Source organism: Tamandua tetradactyla, chromosome 19 (genome assembly GCF_023851605.1).
Source record: "Tamandua tetradactyla isolate mTamTet1 chromosome 19, mTamTet1.pri, whole genome shotgun sequence".
Taxonomy (NCBI): Eukaryota; Metazoa; Chordata; class Mammalia; order Pilosa; family Myrmecophagidae; genus Tamandua; species Tamandua tetradactyla.
Genome location: NC_135345.1, coordinates 7,880,456 through 7,898,774, shown reverse-complemented (window position 1 = coordinate 7,898,774; position 18,319 = coordinate 7,880,456). Strand labels below are relative to the sequence as shown.

Genomic DNA, 18,319 nt, shown 5'->3' with positions numbered 1-18,319 from the left:
CCAGAGACCTTTGAAGATGCAGAAGAAAAATGTCCCTGGGGATGCCTTATGAAATGAGCAAAGAAAGCTAGCAGATGTCGTCATGGTCCTCCCAGCTGACAGAGGTGCCTTCCCAGCTGACAAAAGTGTTCCAGACAGCATCAGCCTTTTTTTGAGTGAAGGTAACCTCTTGTTGGTGCCTTAATTGGGACATTTTCATTGCCTTAGTCAACTGTAAACTTGCAACTTAATGAATTCCCTTTAAAAAAGCTGTCCAATTTCTGGTATATTGCATTCCAGCAGTTTTAGGAAACTAAAACAATATATCAGAATAAAGTTATGATACATGGAACAACATGGATAAACCTTGAGGAGATTATATTGAGTGAAATCACCTTGAAACAAAAGGACAAATACTATATGCTCTCACTAATGTGAATAAATATCAATGAGTGAACTTTTCAGAGCTAAAGTGGAGAATACGGGTCATCAGGAGACAGAAGAGGATAGAGTTTTGGCATTGGATACTGAAGGAATACAGAATGTTCAACAGGATTGATGGTAAAGATCCAGAAATGGATAGTTTAGAACTATCTAATGATAGCACAATATTGTAAGTACAGTAAAAAAAACATGAGTGTGAGTATGGTAGAAAGAGGAAGGCTAGGGGCATGTATGATACCAGAAGGAAAGATAGAAGATAAAATCCGGGACTGTATAACTTAGAAAAATTTGGAGTGTACAATAATGTTGATTAAATGTACAAATATAAGAATGTTTTACATGAGACAGGGCAAATGAATGTCAACAGTGAAAGGTGTTGAAAATGGGGTAGTATACAGAAAAATACAATCAATGCAAACTAGGGTCTATAGTTAACAGCAACATTGTCATAAGTTTCCATTAAATGTGACAAGGGCAATATAGCAAACCTGAAGGTCTATAAGGGTGGGATATGGGATTCTTGGTGTTGTTACTTTCTCCATTTTATTTTATTTCAGTTTTTATTTTTTCCTCTTCTTTCTTTGCAGAAGAAATGGAAATATCCTCATATAAATTGTGCTGGTGAATGCATAGCTATATGATTATACCATGAGATGAACCTTTGCTTGTTTATTAGGATGGATTTTATGGTGTGTGAATAAAACTGTTTGAAAATAAACAGAAACATACAAGTGCTGGATAAAACATGGAGAGAGAGCTGTACTTATTCATTGTTAGTAGGAAAGTAGAATGGTGCAGCCCCTCTGGAGGGTAGTGTGTAGTTCCATAGGAGGCTAAGTATATGGTTGCTGTATGATTCTGCAACTCCATTGTTAGGTATATGCTTGAAAGAACTGAAAGCAAGTACACAAATGTTATTTGCACACTGGTGTTTATGGTGGCAGAATTCACAACTTGCAATGGGTAGAGGTGGCCTAAGGGTATATCAACTGAGGAACAGAAGGGCAAACTGGGGTGTATATATACAATAGAATATTGAGCAGCCACAGAAGGAATGAAGTTGTGAGGCATGAAACTTGGTGAATGAACCTTTAGGGCAGTATGTTGAGTGAAATAATACAGAAACGAAAAGACGTATTATAATGCCTCACTAATATGGACTAACTATAATGTACAAACTCTGAGAATTGAATTTGAGAGCACAGATTATCAGGGGAAGGCTTATTGTAAAAGTGCCTGTATTGTAAACTGTAACAGCAGTCACATCTATTCCTGAGTTGTAGCTCTTTGTGTATAACCTGGTCACTCTCTCGAACTTTGGGTATCTGTGACTCAGAAATAGAATTCTGCACCTCTGAAAGTCACCATTATCCCATACAGCAACTGTCAAAAAATCTGAAAAAGAGTAAGATGATAAATAAATAAATAAATAAATAAATAAATAAAGGGGGCTAATTAAGTATGGAAAGTTTTGGGTGTTCTTTTTTATTTTTATTCTTGTTTTTATTGTTTCTGGAGTAATGACAATGTTCAAAAATCAATTGTGATGATGAATACACAACTATATGATGACACTGTGAACCACTGAATGCATATTTCGGATGATTATATGGTTTTTGAACATAATTCAATAAAATTGCATTAAAAAAAGAATACATATAGTTAGATTCTCAGTGCATCTATGATGTTACTTCTACTATGCACCGAAATTCATTTCATCAGTGAACTCTTTTTTCTAATGACTGAGCTTGACTCAAAAACATTACACACATTACTTGAGGTCTCCACATTTAAGGTTCATCATATGTAAAATGTGCATAGTACTTGCTACTTCCTTGGGTTGCCCCTTGTCCATTTGACAGATAATCGTGCTTCTGTTTTAGACCCAGCTCACTGTCTATGAAACTTCCTCATCCTTCAGGTAGAAGTGACCATCCTTCCTTGAGCCTTGACTGTCCACCCTGATTAACTTGCTTTCACAGATTAATGGCACAATTTTATTTATGTGTTTACCTTTCCCATTAGACTGTGAACTTTCAAGAGCAGGGGTTTTGCTCAATTCATATTGCATCCCAATGCCAGAGATGAAACCTAACATGTAATAAGTTCTCAATAAATACTTATTTAGTTACTTGTCAGATGAGATCATGTCATTGAAAATATTTGGAGGATTGGTAAGGACCATTTTACCCAAGATGAAATCATGACAATTACTAATTGAAGGCTCACTCTGCACCAGGAACAATGTCAAGAGTTTTTCATCGCATTTAACCCTCATAGAAATTTACATAGTAGGTTTGTTTAATGTACTCATTTTGAGTATATTAAGAGGAGTAAATTGAGGCTTAGAGATGTCAGGTCCCTTTGATTAAGGTCAAGTAGCTAGTTGAGAATGATTGGGTTGAAATACATGCCTCTCTGACATGCTCAAACGGAATAAAATTGCATTAGCTGCTGGAGGAATAACACTGTAGCAGCCCCCTGAGTGGCTTCACCATCCATGAGTTGAGAGTCCTTAGACAAGTCAGCTCATCTCTCTGATTCCTCAGAGACATGTTCTGAGCATCAGATAGAGCTGTTGATCAACCCTTTCATAGAAACAGAAGGTTGGGATGGTTGTCAATAACAGAGTCTGTTCATGTCTGAGCCACTCAGTGCTCTATGGTGGAAACAAGAGTGGGATACAGAGTTTTACTTCCAGGCAACCTCACTCCTTTGATGTAGTAGTCAGGGTTCTCTAGGTAAACTGAATGAAAAAGAGACATCTATAAATATGAATTTTTTTAAAAGTATCTCATGTGACTGTGGGGATTTATGAGTTCCAATTCCATAGTGCAGGCTGCAAGCTGGCAGCTCTGATGAAGGTCTTTGATGGATTCCCCAGGAGAGGCTGGCTGCCTGAAGCAGAGAGAGTGATTCTTTTTTTTCTGATATCTCCTTTAAACTCTTCAACTGATTAAGCATTACTAATTGTGGAAGACACTCCTCTTAGCTGACAGCAGATGTAATCAGCCATGGATGCAATTTATGTGCTGATTATTTAAGTCCACAAAATGTCCTCACAGCAACAGATAGGCCAGTGCTTGCTAGACCAGAAACCTGGGCACCATCACCTGGGCAATTTGACACATGAACCTAATCATCAATGTTCATCCATTGTCAACTTGGCAGATATGCGTCACTTTAAACCATGCTTAAACTCTAAAATAAAAAAGAAAATAACAGACATATTTTTCACCTAACAATACTCAACTGCCCTATATACAACCAGAAATGCACTAAATCTCTCCAGAATACGGTGGAAGTTGTTAAGAGTGGCAATAATCTCTGCAATCCCTCCAGGAATCTAGTACTTCTTCTGATTTACTATTTTGTTAGGTAGGGTCATTTCTAGTGGTTTCCATTTGGCTTTTCCTATGATAATAGCCCTCACTCCATGAACAGGGAACCAATGTGGGGATTCTGCCAGTTGCTCAGTATGTCTATTCCAATCATGCATTCTGGAAGTGGGGAAATACTTACAGAATGTTCTGGAGACTCACAGGACCCACTGTGAGATGAACCTGAGGTAAAACTCCATCAATCACCTGACCTCCATAAGCCTCCATTCTGACTGGTGGACCAGAGTGATGTTTTGGGTCTCCTGGAATTAATTTCACTTCTGAGCCAGTGTCTAATGATCCCTCAAATATCTGATCATTTCATTTTCCCCAGTGCACAGTTACCCTGGCAAAAGTTTGTAGGTCTCCTTGGGGAAAGCTGGGAGGAAGATTAAATTTCTGGCAGGGTCCTTCCCCAAAGGAGACCTGGCTATCCCCACATTCAAGGGGCTCTGGGTCAATAAATTCCCTCAAGTCTGGGAATTGATTAAGGGGCCATGACTCTCTGTTTTTATAATTCAAGTTAGACTTTTATTCAGTTTGACCTAGAACTCCTCTGCTTATACAGCTCAAACAAGAATTTAGTAGAATGCCCATCTATTTTACTTCTACGTTCCCCATGATCTCTAGCCAACACCATAAGTTTCTGTGAGTCAGATTATTTTGACTGCTGCTTTGAGTTTGCCATCCATTATGGTAGCCATACCCTTGTAGCCTCTGTTGATTATGTGCTGCCATGTGGCTTCTGTTAGCTCTGGATCTGACCATCCACATTGTTTTTAAGGATTCCAGCTTGGTGACAGTAGTTCACACAGTAGTATCTGTCCTGCCAGAGAAGGGCTACTACAGAGCTCTTCAAGGATGATGGGACTAGTCTTACAAATTTATCCCCTACAGTCCATGTAAAAGGTGTGTCCTCTGGACTTTCCTGGGGTACTTAAGCAAGTCTTCCAAGATAAATCCACTCTAACATTTCAATCTCTTTAAGTCTTTAGAGTCCCTCATATACATTATACCAAGGCAGTTCTGGCATTTCAACCTAAGGTAATGTTGGCAATCTTTTGATCCATGTTTCAGCCAACCACCCAAACAAACTGTTAGTACCCTTTCTAACACCTCAAGCTACCAGTGAATTCAGATTCTCCATTAAATGGGCCCATATCAATAAATTCAGCCTGATCCAGCTTTATATCCTTTCCACCATTATTCCACACCCTTAATATCCATTCTCATACGTATTTACCTGATTTCTGTCTATATACATTGGAAAACTCATGCAGTTCTTTTGGAGTTTATCATACTTTCTCATGAGTCACACTTTGTACCTTAGTTTTGAGGGCCTGTTGGGACTTTATTCTAGTTATAGGCCTGGAAAAAAAGAGGGATAGTAGGGATGGGTCATGAAAAGAATTAGAAATGTCTGTCAAGACAATTACTCCCTTGTAGTTTCATCTGGTGAAACATGATTATCTCTCCAGATGGGATTCCTGTTGAGGAAACAGCCTGTAAACAGGAGGTGTTTACAGGTTTAGCAGGCACTGAAGTGTTAATCTCTTCAAGTGGAGGCTGCATGGAAGTCTCCTCAGGGCAACCTGGAGGTAGATGGGCTGTTTCCTCAGAGCAGGCCATTACGGGCTTATCTAGTAAAGACTCAACAGAATCTAGGGTTTCTATGGCCCTACTGCCATAATTTTCAACTCATATGTCCCCATCCAATTTTTAGGATAGCATTCCTTTCCAGTCAGTTCCCTCACTCGACACTATGCAAATTTGAGAATTTAGTTTATGGTGTAAATCTGCTACTCACACAATGAAACCCTGGGCATGGTTTTCATAGATCTCAAATCTGTAGTCACAGGGAATATGATTTTCTTGCAGGGCACACATAGATACTTTTACATTTTTCATATGGTGCTTGAGCTGCAAATGTGAAGCCTTCAGCTCTTTCCTTTCTTTTATAACTGTATCCAGTGAATCTAGGAAACCAGCCAACATCGTTATACCTTTTAACTCCACAAAACTCTATTAAGATGTCAAACACACTGTTATCTAGAGTCTTGCTTTGTATAATCAAACAACTAGCAGAATAAAATGGTGATATTTTGCTTATCTCTATTGCCAACTTCCACCATGGACTTTCAGTGTCATCTTGATTATTGGAAATAGAACCATTAGTGCCTTTGAGTCTAATCAGAGTAGAAAACCAATTCTAAAACCCCCTTTTTAAGATTCTGTTTCTCAGGAACCATCCTACTCTTGGTACCAAAGCTGTAGCTGTCTGGGTTCTCTAGGGAAACAGAACCAACAAGAGAGTTCTATAAATATGAGGTATCATAAAAGTGTCTCATGCAACTGTGGTGATGCACAAGTCCAAATTCCAAAGGGTAGGCCACAAACTGGCAACTCTGATGAAAGACTTCAATGAATTCCCCAAGACAGGTTGGTTAGCTAAAGTGGAGGGAGTGATTCTCTCTACTGACTTCTCTTAATTATATGTATATAACACATTTTACATATCCATTCATTGGTTGATGGATGCTTGGGTTGCCTCCATATTATGGCAATCGTGAGTAACACCACCATGAACATTAGTGTGCCAATATCTGTTCGAGCCCTTATCTTACAATTGTTTTGGGTATATACTTAGTAGTCCCTTCTTACAATTGTTTTCGGTATATACTTAGTAGCCCCTTCTTACACCTGTTTAGGTATATACCTAGTAGCTGGGTTGCCAGGTTATGTGGTAATTCTACACTTAACTTTCTGAGAAACTGACAGGTTGACTTCCAGAGCAGGTGCTCCCTTTTACATTTCCACCAGCAATAAATAATTTCTCCACATCCTCTCCAACACTTGTTATTTTCTATTTTTAAATGACAGCCATTCTAATAGATGTGAAAAGGTATGTCATTGGGGTTTTGATTTGTATTTCCCCGATGGCTAATGATGTTGAGCATATTTTCATGTGCTTTCTGGCCATTTGTTTATCTTCTTTGGAGAGATGTATATTCATATTTTTTGCCTATTTACCAATTGGTTTGTCTTTTTATTAAGCTGAATGATTTCTTTATATATTCTGTATACTAATCCTTTATCAGATATGTGTTTTCCAAATATTTTCTCCCATTGTGAGGTTGTCATTTTGCTTTCATAATAAAATCCACTGAGGAACAAAAGTTTTAATTTTGATGAGGTCCTATTTATCTATTTTTCATTTTGTGACTTGTGCTTTGGTTGTAAGGTCTAAGAAATCATTGCTTAATACAAGATCCTGAAGGGGCTTTATGTTTTCTTCTAAGTGTTTAAAAGTTTTACCTCTTATATTAAGGTTTTTGATCCATTTTGATTTGATGTGAAAAAAGGGGTCTTCCTTTTTGTGCAAATGGACATCCAGTTTTCCCAGCACCATTTGTGGAAGAAACTGTTCGTTCTCATTTGAGTGGTCTTTGTCAACTTGTAAAATATCAGTTGGCTGTAAATGTGAGAGTTGATTTCTGAGCTCTCAATCCAATTACACTGGTCTGTATGTCTGGCCATGTGGCAGTACCATGCTGTTTTGATTATTGTGGCTTTGCAGTAAGTATTAAGATCAGGAACTGTCAGTGGTCTATCTTCATTCTTCCTTTTCATTGTGATTCTAGCTATTCAGGGCCCCTTCCCCTTCCATTAAAATTTGTCTTTTGGCTTTTCTATTTATGCAAAGAATGTTATTTGAATTTTGATTCGGATTGCACTGGATCTATAAATTGTTTTGGATAATGTTTCAGTTTGCTAAAGCTGCTGGAATGCCATATACCATAAATGGATAGAAAATTTATAGTTTACAAATTTACAATTCTAAGGCCATGAAAATGTCCAAATTAAGGCATCAAGAGAAAGACACCTTGACTTTGAAGAAAGGCCACCACATCTGTAACATAACTGTCAGCAGGGAAAGCATGTAGCTGGCATTTTCTGGTCCTTTGCTCCTAGGTAGTGTTGCTTTCAGCTTCTGATTCCAGTGTCTTTTTATGTCAGCTCTCCAAGCATCTCTACATACCTGTGTCTAGGTGTCTGTTCTCTGTGTTGGCTCTTTGAAGGATGCCAGTAAATGAATTAAGATCTATCTTGAATGGGTGGGGCCACACTTCCATAGAAATAATCTAATCAGAAGTCACCACCCACAATTGGGTGGGTCACATTTCCCTGGAAACAACCTAATCAGAAGATCCCACCCACGATATGCCTGCACCCACAGGACTGAATGAAAAGAGCATGACTTTTTGGGGGGTACATAACAGTTTCAAACCAGCACAGGTATTATTGACATCTTAACAGTATTTGGTCTTCCAATCCATGAACATGGTATATCCTTCCATTTATTTAGGTCTTCTTTGATTTCTTTTAGCAATGTCTTCTAGTTTTCTATGTACAAGTCTTTTACATCCTTGGTTAGATTTATTCCTAGGTATTTGATTCTTTTAGTTGCTATTGTGAATGGAACATTTTTCTTGATTTCTTCTTCCAATTTTTCATTGCTTGTGTGTAGAAACACTACTGATATTTTGGTATAGGTCTCATACCCTGACACTTTGCTGAATCCATTTATCAGCTCTAGGAGCTTTTATATGTGGACTTTTAAAAGGATTTTCTCTTTAAAGAATCATATCATCTGCACATAGGGAAAGTTTTACTTCTTTCCAATTTGGATGCCTTTTATTTCTTTTTCTTGCCTAACTGCTCTGGCAAGAACTTCCAATACAATTTTGAATAACTGTGATGACAGTGGGGATCCTTGTTTGTTCCTGATCTTAGAGTGAAAGATTTCAGTCTTTCACATTAAGGTGGATCTTAGCTATGGGCTTTTCATATATGTCCTTAATCATGTTGAGGGAGTTTCTATTCTCAATTTTCTAAGTGTTTTTATAAAAAATGGTTGCTGAAGTGAAATCACTGCCCTCTCCCTCTCTACATGGGACTTGACTCCCAGGCAACATGGGACAGAAATCCTAGAATGAGATGGAACTCAGCATAAAGGGATTGAAAAAACCTTCTCAACTGAAAGAGGGAAGAGAGAAATGAGACAAAATAAAGTATCTGTGGCTGAGAGATTTTGAACAGAGTTGAGAGGTTATCCTGAAGGTTATTCTTATGCATTATATAGATAGCCCTTTTCAGTTTATGGTGTATTTGAGTGGCTAAAGAGAAGTATCTGAAACTGTACAGCCTTCTCCAATAGCCTTGTTTCTTGAAGATGACTATATAAGGATATAACATTTACGATGTGACTGTGTGATTGTGAAAACCTGTGTCTGACGTTCCCTTTATCTAGGGTATGGATAGATGAGTAAAAACTATGAATAAAAAAATAAACAGGGTGGGCCATGGTGTTTCAGCAGGCAGGAATGCTTGCCTGCGATGCCAGAGGACCTCGGTTTGATTCCTGGTGCCTGCCCATGTTAAAAAAAAAACAACAAATAATAGGGGTAACAAAGGTTAAAATATATTGGGTAGATGGAAATACTAGTGGTCAATGAGAGGAAAGGGTAAGGGGCATGGTATGTGTGAGTTTTTTCTTTTTTCTTTTTATTTCTTTTTCTGGAGTTATGCAAATGTTCCAAAAAATGATCACGGTGATGAATACACTACTATGTGATGATATTGCGAGCCACTGATTTACACCACATATGGAATATTTGCATGTTAAGAATGCTAGTGTTTATATGTTGTTTTATCAATAAAATATTTTAAAAAATGGTTGCTGAGTTTTTTTTCAAATGTCTTTTCTGCATCAGTTGAGATAGTTGTGTTTTTTCCCTTCATTCTGTTAATATGTATTACGTTAATTGATTTTCTTATGTTGAACTGAACTTGCATACCAGGGATAAATCCCACTTGATCATGGTGTATTACTTTTTAAATATGGTTTTGGATTTGTTTTGCTAGCACTTTGTTGCTAGCATTTTGTTGAGGATTTTTGTATCTATATTCATAAGAAATTGGTATGTAGTTTTCTTTTCTAGTGGTATCTTTATCCAGCTTTGGTATGAGGGTGATGCTGGCCTCATAGAATGAGTTAGGGATGCTCTTTAATCTTCAATTTTTGGGAAGAGTTTGAGCAGAATTGGTGCTAAGTTTTCTTGGAACATTCGGTAGAATTTCCCTGTGAAGCCATCTGTTACTGGACTTTTTTGTTGTGGTTGGGACGTATTTGATTACTGATTAAATCTCTTTATTGTTAATTGGTTTGTTGAAATATTCTTTTACTTTTTGAGTCAATGTAGGTAGTTTGTGTCTTTCTAAGAATTTGTCCATTTCATGTAGTTATTTAATTTATTGGGATACAACTGTTCATAGTATCCATTTATAGCCCTTTTTACTTCAGTGGGGTTGGCAGTAATGTTCCCCTTTTCATTTCTGTTTTTGTTATTTGTATCCTCTCTCCTTTTTTGTCAGTATAGCTAAAATTTTGTTAATTTTGTTGATCTTTTCAAAGAACCAACATTTGATTTTGTTGATGCTGTAGTTTTTTTTGTTTTCTGATCCATTTATCATTCTAATCTTTGTTATTTCCTTCCTTCTACTCACTCTGATCTTCATTTGCTTTTCTTTTTCTAGCTCTTCCAGTTTTGAGGTTAGGTCTCTGATTTGAAGTCTTTATTGTTTTTTAATGTAAACATTTAGAGCTATGCTTTTGCTGCATCCTGTAAGTTTTGGTATGTTGTATTTTCATTTTCATTCACCTCAAGATATTTCCTAATTTTGCTACTGATTTCCTCTTTGACCATTAGTTGTTTAAGAGCATGATGTTTAATTTCCACATACTCGTGATTTTTCTTTTTCCCTTTCTTATTGATTTTTAGTTTCATTTCATTGTGGTCAGAGAATATTCATGATTTCAATATTTTTTAATTTATTGAGATTTGTTTTGTGACTGGACATAAAACTATCCTTGAGAATGATCCATGTGCACTCAAAAAGAATGTGTATTCTGTTTTTGTTGGGTGCAGTGTCCTTGTTAGTCAATAGTGTTGTTTAAGTCCTGTAATTCCTTATTAATCTTCTAAGTAGATACTCTATCAATTATTGAGATTGGTGTGTTAATGTCTTGTACTATTAATGTAGAACAGTCAATTTCTGCCTTCAAATATGTCAGTATTTGCTTTATATATTTTAGGGCTCTACTGTTAGGTGCATATATATTTGTAATTGTTACATTTCCCTGTTGAATTATCCCCTTTATCAGTTTGTAAGGACCACCTTTGTCTCTTGTAACTATTTTTGACTTGAAATCTATTATTTATATTAATACAGCCACCCCAGCTCTCTTTTGTTTACTACTTGCATGGTATGTATTTTTTCCATCCTTTCACTGTCAGCCTACTTGTATCTTTGACTGAGTCTCTTGCAGACAGCATATAGTTGGATCATGCTTTTAAAATCCATTCTGTCAATCCCTGCCTTTTGATTGGAGAGCTTAATCTATTTACATTTAAAGTCACTACTGATAATACTGGACTTTCTTCTGCCATTTTGCTATTTAGCCTTTTTACATTTTATACCTTTTTTGTCCCTCGCTTCTGTTAAAACCTACTTTTATATTTATTTGCTTTTTTGAGTTGTACCACATTAAGTGCCTTCTCATTTCTATCTGGTATATTTTTCATCTGTTTTCCTGGGCTTACCATGGAGTTAAACTTTAACATCCTAAATATATAGCAATCATATTTGGTTTGATACCAACTTAACTTCAATAGTATGCATACATACTTTTGCTATACTCTTATGTCCCCCCACCAGTTTTTCTACTTGTTATCACTTATATCTTTGTACATTGTATGCCCAACAGCCTAGGTTTATCAATATTTTTTCTACATTTTCATTTAGCATCCACAGGAAATAATAAGTGGAGTTACATACCAAAAATACAAAATAATACTGTCATTTATATTTATGCAAATTGTTACCTTTATTGCAGGTCTTTATTTCATTAGCTGCTTTGATACATTGTCTAGTGTTCTCTCCTTTCAGCCTAAAGAACTTCCTTTAGCATTGCTTCTAGGGCAGGTCTAGTGGTGATGAATTTCCTTAGCTTTTGTTTACTGAGAAAATCTTAATCTTTCCCTCATTTTTCAAAGAAAGTCTTGCCAGATATAAAATTCTTGGCTGATAGCTGTTTGCTTTCAGCACTTTAAGTATGTTAGTCAACTGCCTTCTTACCTCTGTCTGTGGTTTCTGATGAGAAATCAGCATTCATTTTAATTGGGACTTCCTTGTATATAATACATCGCTTTTCCCTTGCAGCTTTCAGAACTCTCCTTGTCTGCTGCATTTGATAGTGAAAGGGTATACTTTTCCTCATGCTTATCCTGCTTGGTGTTCTCTGAGCTTCTTGGATGTGCATATTCACATCTTTTGCTAGGTTTAGGAAGTTCTCTGTCATATCTTTGCTATTCCTTTTCCCCCTTTCTTTCTTTTCCCTCTGGGACTTCCAAAATGTGTGTATTGGTGTACTTGATGATGTTCCATGGCTGTCCTAGGCTATTTTCACTTTCAATATTTCTTTTATCTTTTTGCTTCTCAGCCTGATTGATTTCAAGTGTCTTCCTTCACAATTCACTGATTCTTTCTTCTGCCAACTCCAATCTGCTTTTTGATTTTTGCATGGGCAGGCACCAGGAATCGAACCCAGGTCTCTGGCATGGCAGGCCTGAACTCTGCCTGCTGAGCCTCCATGGCCCACCCTCCAATCTGCTTTTGAAACCCTCCTTGACCTTTTTTATTTCAGTTATTGTGGTCTTCAACTCCACTAGTGTTTGGTCCCTTCTTAAAAGTTTTCTCATTTACTAAGTTTCTCACATAGCTCATTCATTTTTTCCCTGATATCCTTTAGTTCTTTCTTTGTACTTTCTTTCATCTCTTTGAGCATTTTTAAGATCATTTTTTAAAAAGACTTTATTCAGTATGTCCACATTCTTGTCTTCTTCATTGTCATTTTCTGTATTTTTCATCTTCTTCCTTTGGATGGGCCATCATTTCCTGTTTCTTTGTTTGTCCTGTACTTTTTTGTTGCACATTGTGCATTTTAATATTTTAAAATATCAACTCTGGAATTTGCTACCTGGGATGTCTGTTTTTTAGTTTTGTAACCAGCTGGTGGTAAGATACAGATTTTCTTGAGCTTCAGCCTTCCTATCAGGAAGGTCTGCCCAAGGCAAGTGCAATATGTAAAATCTTCTCTGTCTTTCTGGGCCTCTGTCTTGTCCTTGGCTTTTGCTTGTTAGTTCTTTTGTAGTTTAGAGGAGTTCGGTTGTCCCTTCTGCTTCCTAGGAGACAGGCTACCATCTCCTGCTAAAATGAGCATGTTTTAAATGGAAAAATGAACTAAAGTAACACACCAGAACTGAATCAGGTTATTGTTCTTGTTGTCCCATGGTAAGCCAATTTTAAAAGGAGGAGAAAATAAAATTGGAAAGTGGACACAATAGCTGAAATGAATTAAGAACCTGCGTAGACATATATTTTTAAAACTCAAAACAACAGAAAAATGGGCAAGCATATTAAAAGGCAACAAACACATGAAAATAATGAAACTGGCAGGCCTTTGTCCCAGACTGTCTATCTCTATAGTTTTTTACACTCCTTTTGTTGTCCCAGGGTGCTCTTGCTTGGAGAGAAATTTCTGGAAGGGCACAAGGGGGAGGACTTCTCAGTTTGTTCTTTCCCAGACAACACAAGGCCAAGGACCCACAAGTACACACTCTAAAGTGCCTTGGGGAGGGGGCCAAGAAAGGCACTAAGAACTTCTCTGACAGTTCTCCAAAGTTGAGCTTTCTTGGCCTCCTTCAACTAAATGTCCCCTGCAGCTGTGAGGAAGTGCTTCGTCTTTAAATCTCTACCACCTCCACCCTGGTCTGGAGAGGGTTGAAACAACCGCTGTCCTCAGAGCCAAGGTCCAGTGATCAGAATTCACTAATGAAAAGCTACAATCAGTGATCTGCAGTGCACAGCCTGTTCTTAGGGAAGAAGGTTTTTATGTCCCTTTCTGTCAGAAGCAGATAGCCAGTGACCAGACCTCATAGCAACCTGCTGAGGGTAGGGGACAGTGCTGGTGGCTGGTGAGTGGAGAGAGCAATTTACTGTTCTTTACTGTGCTTTATCAGCCTCTTCCTTGGATGTTGTACAGTGTTCTTCTGGCCTCTAAAGGTTCAACATAGTTGTTTGCGACAGTTCCTGCCTGTTTAATGGTTGTTCTGTTGGAAGGACTGAGTCCTGGAGCTCCCTAGTCTGTCATCTTCCCTGGAATTCCCTCCCCATATATTTCTATGGATATATTTTTGTCCTGATATTTCTTTAGAGTAAATTTCCAGTGGTGTGCTTATTGGAATAAATGGTATGGGTATCTTTATAACTGAATAACTCATTAGACAATGGCAACCCAAAAGATTTGCCTTATGCATTACTGCTACCAGCACAGTATAAATTTAGTAATTCTACCATAACATCTCCCCCCAAATATGTTAGTATAGTTGATGATTTTTAATTCAAGAGTTGAAATTGAACTCGAGAATTTCTTTAATGTCCATGACAGTGATTTTTGAGAAGGAAGAATATGATTTTCAAGCGTTTATTGCTTTTTTCTATGTTTGCCCATTTTTCTGTTGTTTTGAGTTTAAAAAATATATCTAAGTAGGCTCTTAGTTCATCTCAGCCACTAACTCTTGTGTTCACCTTCCAATTCTATTTTTGCCTCCTTTTAAAACTGGTTTACCATGGGACAACAAGGACATTAACCTGATTTAGTTCTGGTGTATTATTTTAGCCCATTTTTCATTTCATACATGCTCATTATAGAACAATTTAAAAATTTTAAGGTTGAAAAACACATCTATAGTCTTCGTTTTGGTAGATTTCCTAGATTTCTTTTTCTAATTACATAGTTGTAATAACAATGCATATGCAATTATTATCCCATATTTTAAGAATCTCACATTATCCCATCATATAGATACACAGTTATTTTGTTAACTTGTCCCTTATTTTGGGGCATTTTGCTTATTCCTATTTCTCTTTTTTATAAATAATGTCAAATTGACCATTTTGTCTCTAATTTTTTCCTTCTACATTCAAGATCACTCTCTGATAACAGCGATATCTTGGGGTGGAATTACTGGACAAAAAAAGTGTAGCGGAATTTTAATATCTTCTGGTCTACAAACTGTGAGCAGCATTTTTATTTACTTTGCCTTCTTCATTGACTAGCAAATACTGCATATGCACAAGGACCATCTATATTGACATAATCTGCATTTTGCATCTTATCAGCTAATGCTGTGGAAAATGGTGTTGAATGTTAAGCTGGTGAACTGTGAATACTGTAATTACAGGTTGCAAAATTGCCACAATGATAAACTCTGCAGTGTAAACCACTGCCATGGTTACGGTGGCCACAACAATTGGAGGTGATATTGATATCATAGGGTTTGGGGATCTTTTTTGTAACTAAACCTGAGTCAGAAGGAAAAAAGGAAATAATCATTTTTTCAATGCAAAATCATTGAGTAGTAATTTTTCTTTCTTTGAGTTGTTATGGGAAGAGTAGGTCACTGGGGAAAGGAAGAAAGGAGAAGCGAGAAAGAGCTATTTCCTTGCTTCAGGTCTCACCGTCTGCAGGACAGGCCCTCAGTCACAATTAAGGACTCCAGAAATTCGGAGCTGCCTCACTGGACTGCCAGCTATCCAGGAGCAGGGCCCTGTGTGCCATGTTTCTCTCTGTACACACAGCCACTAGATGAATGTGTGGCACACAGCAGTCTGTATTGGTTGAATGAACAAATGAGCCTCTGACTATTCCCTTTAGTCAGCTCTGCCCAATGTCAGTTTAGCAAAGCAGGATCCCAGCAAGAACATTATGTCCATCTCCCTGCTGCATATAAGCACTTCCTTTTTCAATCCACCTCTTGCTAGTCCTTCCTTATCTCCCACTTCACCCCAGGCACTGAACTGTCATTGCTGGGTGCCACTGTTTGCCCAGCTGGCTCCAAGGGCAGACAGCACTAATTAAACATGTACCACCCCCACTGAGTCCTAGTCAGCTACAGCATCCTCCTCAAGATATTTCCAGGTGGCTTTTCTCCATTGGTCAGAGCTAACACTGGCAATAAAAACTCTGGCCAACACTGCTTCTTAGCCTTCCTGTGGGTGAACCTCCCGTTCCTCTTCAAAAACCTCTTCTCCTTTCCCTTAAGCCCAAGGTTAGGTGCTCAGAATACCTCTTACCTGTTTCCTTACCTACGAAACCCAGAATTTTTATATAATACCTCAAGTTTCATGCAGTATTGAGCAGAGACTGTGGGAAGGCAGGAAATTGGTTTTCCCTTCAGTTTATGGGGGACTTACTGAGCCACCCTTCACCTCTCCATTTCCAAAGTCAGGGTGTCTAGGGCCTTGAAGACCATTTTCAAGATGACTTTGGGGCATACTCCATGCTAGAGAGTTGTATCCACAAGATTCTTTTGGCTTCAAGTAACAGAAAACGCTACAAATAGCAATTTGAATTTAAGGACTTTTTTTTTTTTTTGTATAATTAACATGTCCAGAAAGAGATGGCCCAGTATCTTCCCTAGTTTGCTACAGCTGCTATCACAAATACCACACAATGGGTTGGCCTCAATAATAAGAATATATTGACTAACAGCTTTGCAGCTAGAAGTTCAGAATTAAAATATCAGCAAGGCTTGTTTTTATTTTTCCTGAAGACTAGCATTCTGGTGCTAGCTGCTGGCAATCCTTGAGGTTCCTTGGTTTGCATTTCTGCCTCTCATTACATGGAGGTATCCTATCCTTTCCTGCTTCTTGACTTCCAGATCCTCTTTATAAGTACTCTAGTAGTCAGGATTAAGATCCACTACCATTGAGGTGAGCCACACCAAAACTAGAATAACCTCTTCAAGAGTATCTATTTACAATGGATTCACACCCACAAGAATGCAGATTAGAATTAAGAACATATCTAAATTGGGGTACAGAAATCAATCTACTGCAACCAGGGATGGCCCAGGATATAACAATGTCACTGAGGACCTGGCTTTTCCTTTCCCCCTGCCCCTCCATTCTCAGATGATTGTTATTTCTCCCCTCAGACTCACTCTCAAGGTCTCAGGCTGGCTGTCATAGCTCCCCATGAGCTCCAACCCCGAGAGTGTCCAAAGCAGGAGAGGGAACAGGAAGATGGGGGATTTTTTCCCCAGAAGCTTCCTGTCACGTCCCCTCGCAGCTCATTGGTCATGGCTAGATCACGTGTCCAACTCCTAGACCAATCATTGGCCACAGTGCAGAGGGTGGCCATGTTTGTCCCAGATTAATGAGGACTCCGTACCCAGGACTGCACTCTCAGAAGATTGGAATTTTTTTTGTCAGAAAGGAGGGAGAATGGTTTTAAATTAGGTAAGCTTCATGTCTGCCACAGTCTGAAAAAATAAACAAAACAAAACTGCCATGATTTGAAAAGGGGGGCAAAGGACTCAACTGTGGACAATGCAGGGTTGCATTATGGGAGCTCTGAGGGATCCTGTGCCCTGGCTGGCTGGGAGTTCTAGGGTCTGGCTGTCTGTCAGGTCTGAATCTAACCCAGCTCCAGAGTCCACCTGGCACCTCCTGGTGGCTTTTGTCTATTCTGGCTTGAATGTCACTCCGGTGCTTCCCATTGTTAGATTCAGGGAAAGTACTGGGGATTTGGGGGCACCATTCCCCAACCCCCTTCCCAAGCTGCCAGCCTTTCCTTGCTTGGCCTCAGCCTCCTCTCCCAAGTTTCCCCATCGTCCACCTCTCCCAGAAGCTCAAGCTGTTGCTGCCTTTGAGACAAGGGGTCTGCGGAGGAAGGGAGGGGTCACCAAGCAGTCTGACAAAACTGGTGTCTTCACGGGGTTTTACCGTATTTCATTTATGCATCAGAGAAACCTGTGAGCTTTCAATAACCATCTCCACTAAAAATGAAATTACTTTTTTATAAAATTAAAAATACAAGTGTTGAAAATGTGGCAATTAGAAAGAAAAAAGAAATACTCTCATTGCTTGGAGACTACTGCTATGCTTCGGTAATTCTGTGCCAAACTTTTTTTAGTATATAATTTTTTTCATTGTATCATACTGTATTATATTTTGTATTGCCATTTTCTCTTAAAAAGATGTTTTAAGCTCTTCATAAAAAATGTTAATGCCTGCACAATATTCCATTGTAAGGGTGCACAATAGTAATATTTAACTAGCTCCCTATTGTTGGAATTTGGGTTCTTTCCAAGTTTCTCATTTTTAGAAGTAAGAATATATAAACCATGTACATGAATCTTTGCACTTTTGGTAATTTTCTTAAAATAGATTACTTAGTGAAGGGAATTGAACAAGGTGAAATTTCATAAGCATTGTTAGATCTTAAATTGTATTCCTAAGTTATTTTTTAGAAACTTTATGCCAGTACTTGGCTCACCACTTCCTGACCAGCAGAGAAAATTACAATACTTCAAATCTTTGTTAATTGC

The 18,319-nt window shown here is 38.1% G+C and overlaps 1 protein-coding gene across 4 annotated transcripts in view; it reads left to right on the top strand.

Annotated features, from left to right (window-relative positions):
• The window catches only part of STK32B (serine/threonine kinase 32B), a 474,254-nt gene that overhangs the window by 41,724 nt on the left and 414,211 nt on the right, over positions 1-18,319 (top strand). For 3 of the 4 annotated variants that reach the window (XM_077136367.1, XM_077136368.1, XM_077136369.1), the window contains exon 1: positions 17,128-17,228. The exons of the other annotated variant lie outside the window; for it this stretch is intronic. The gene's annotated coding sequence lies outside the window, so the exon portion shown is untranslated. Of the gene's footprint in view, positions 1-17,127; positions 17,229-18,319 lie in introns of those variants that run through there. 4 annotated transcript variants of the gene reach the window in all.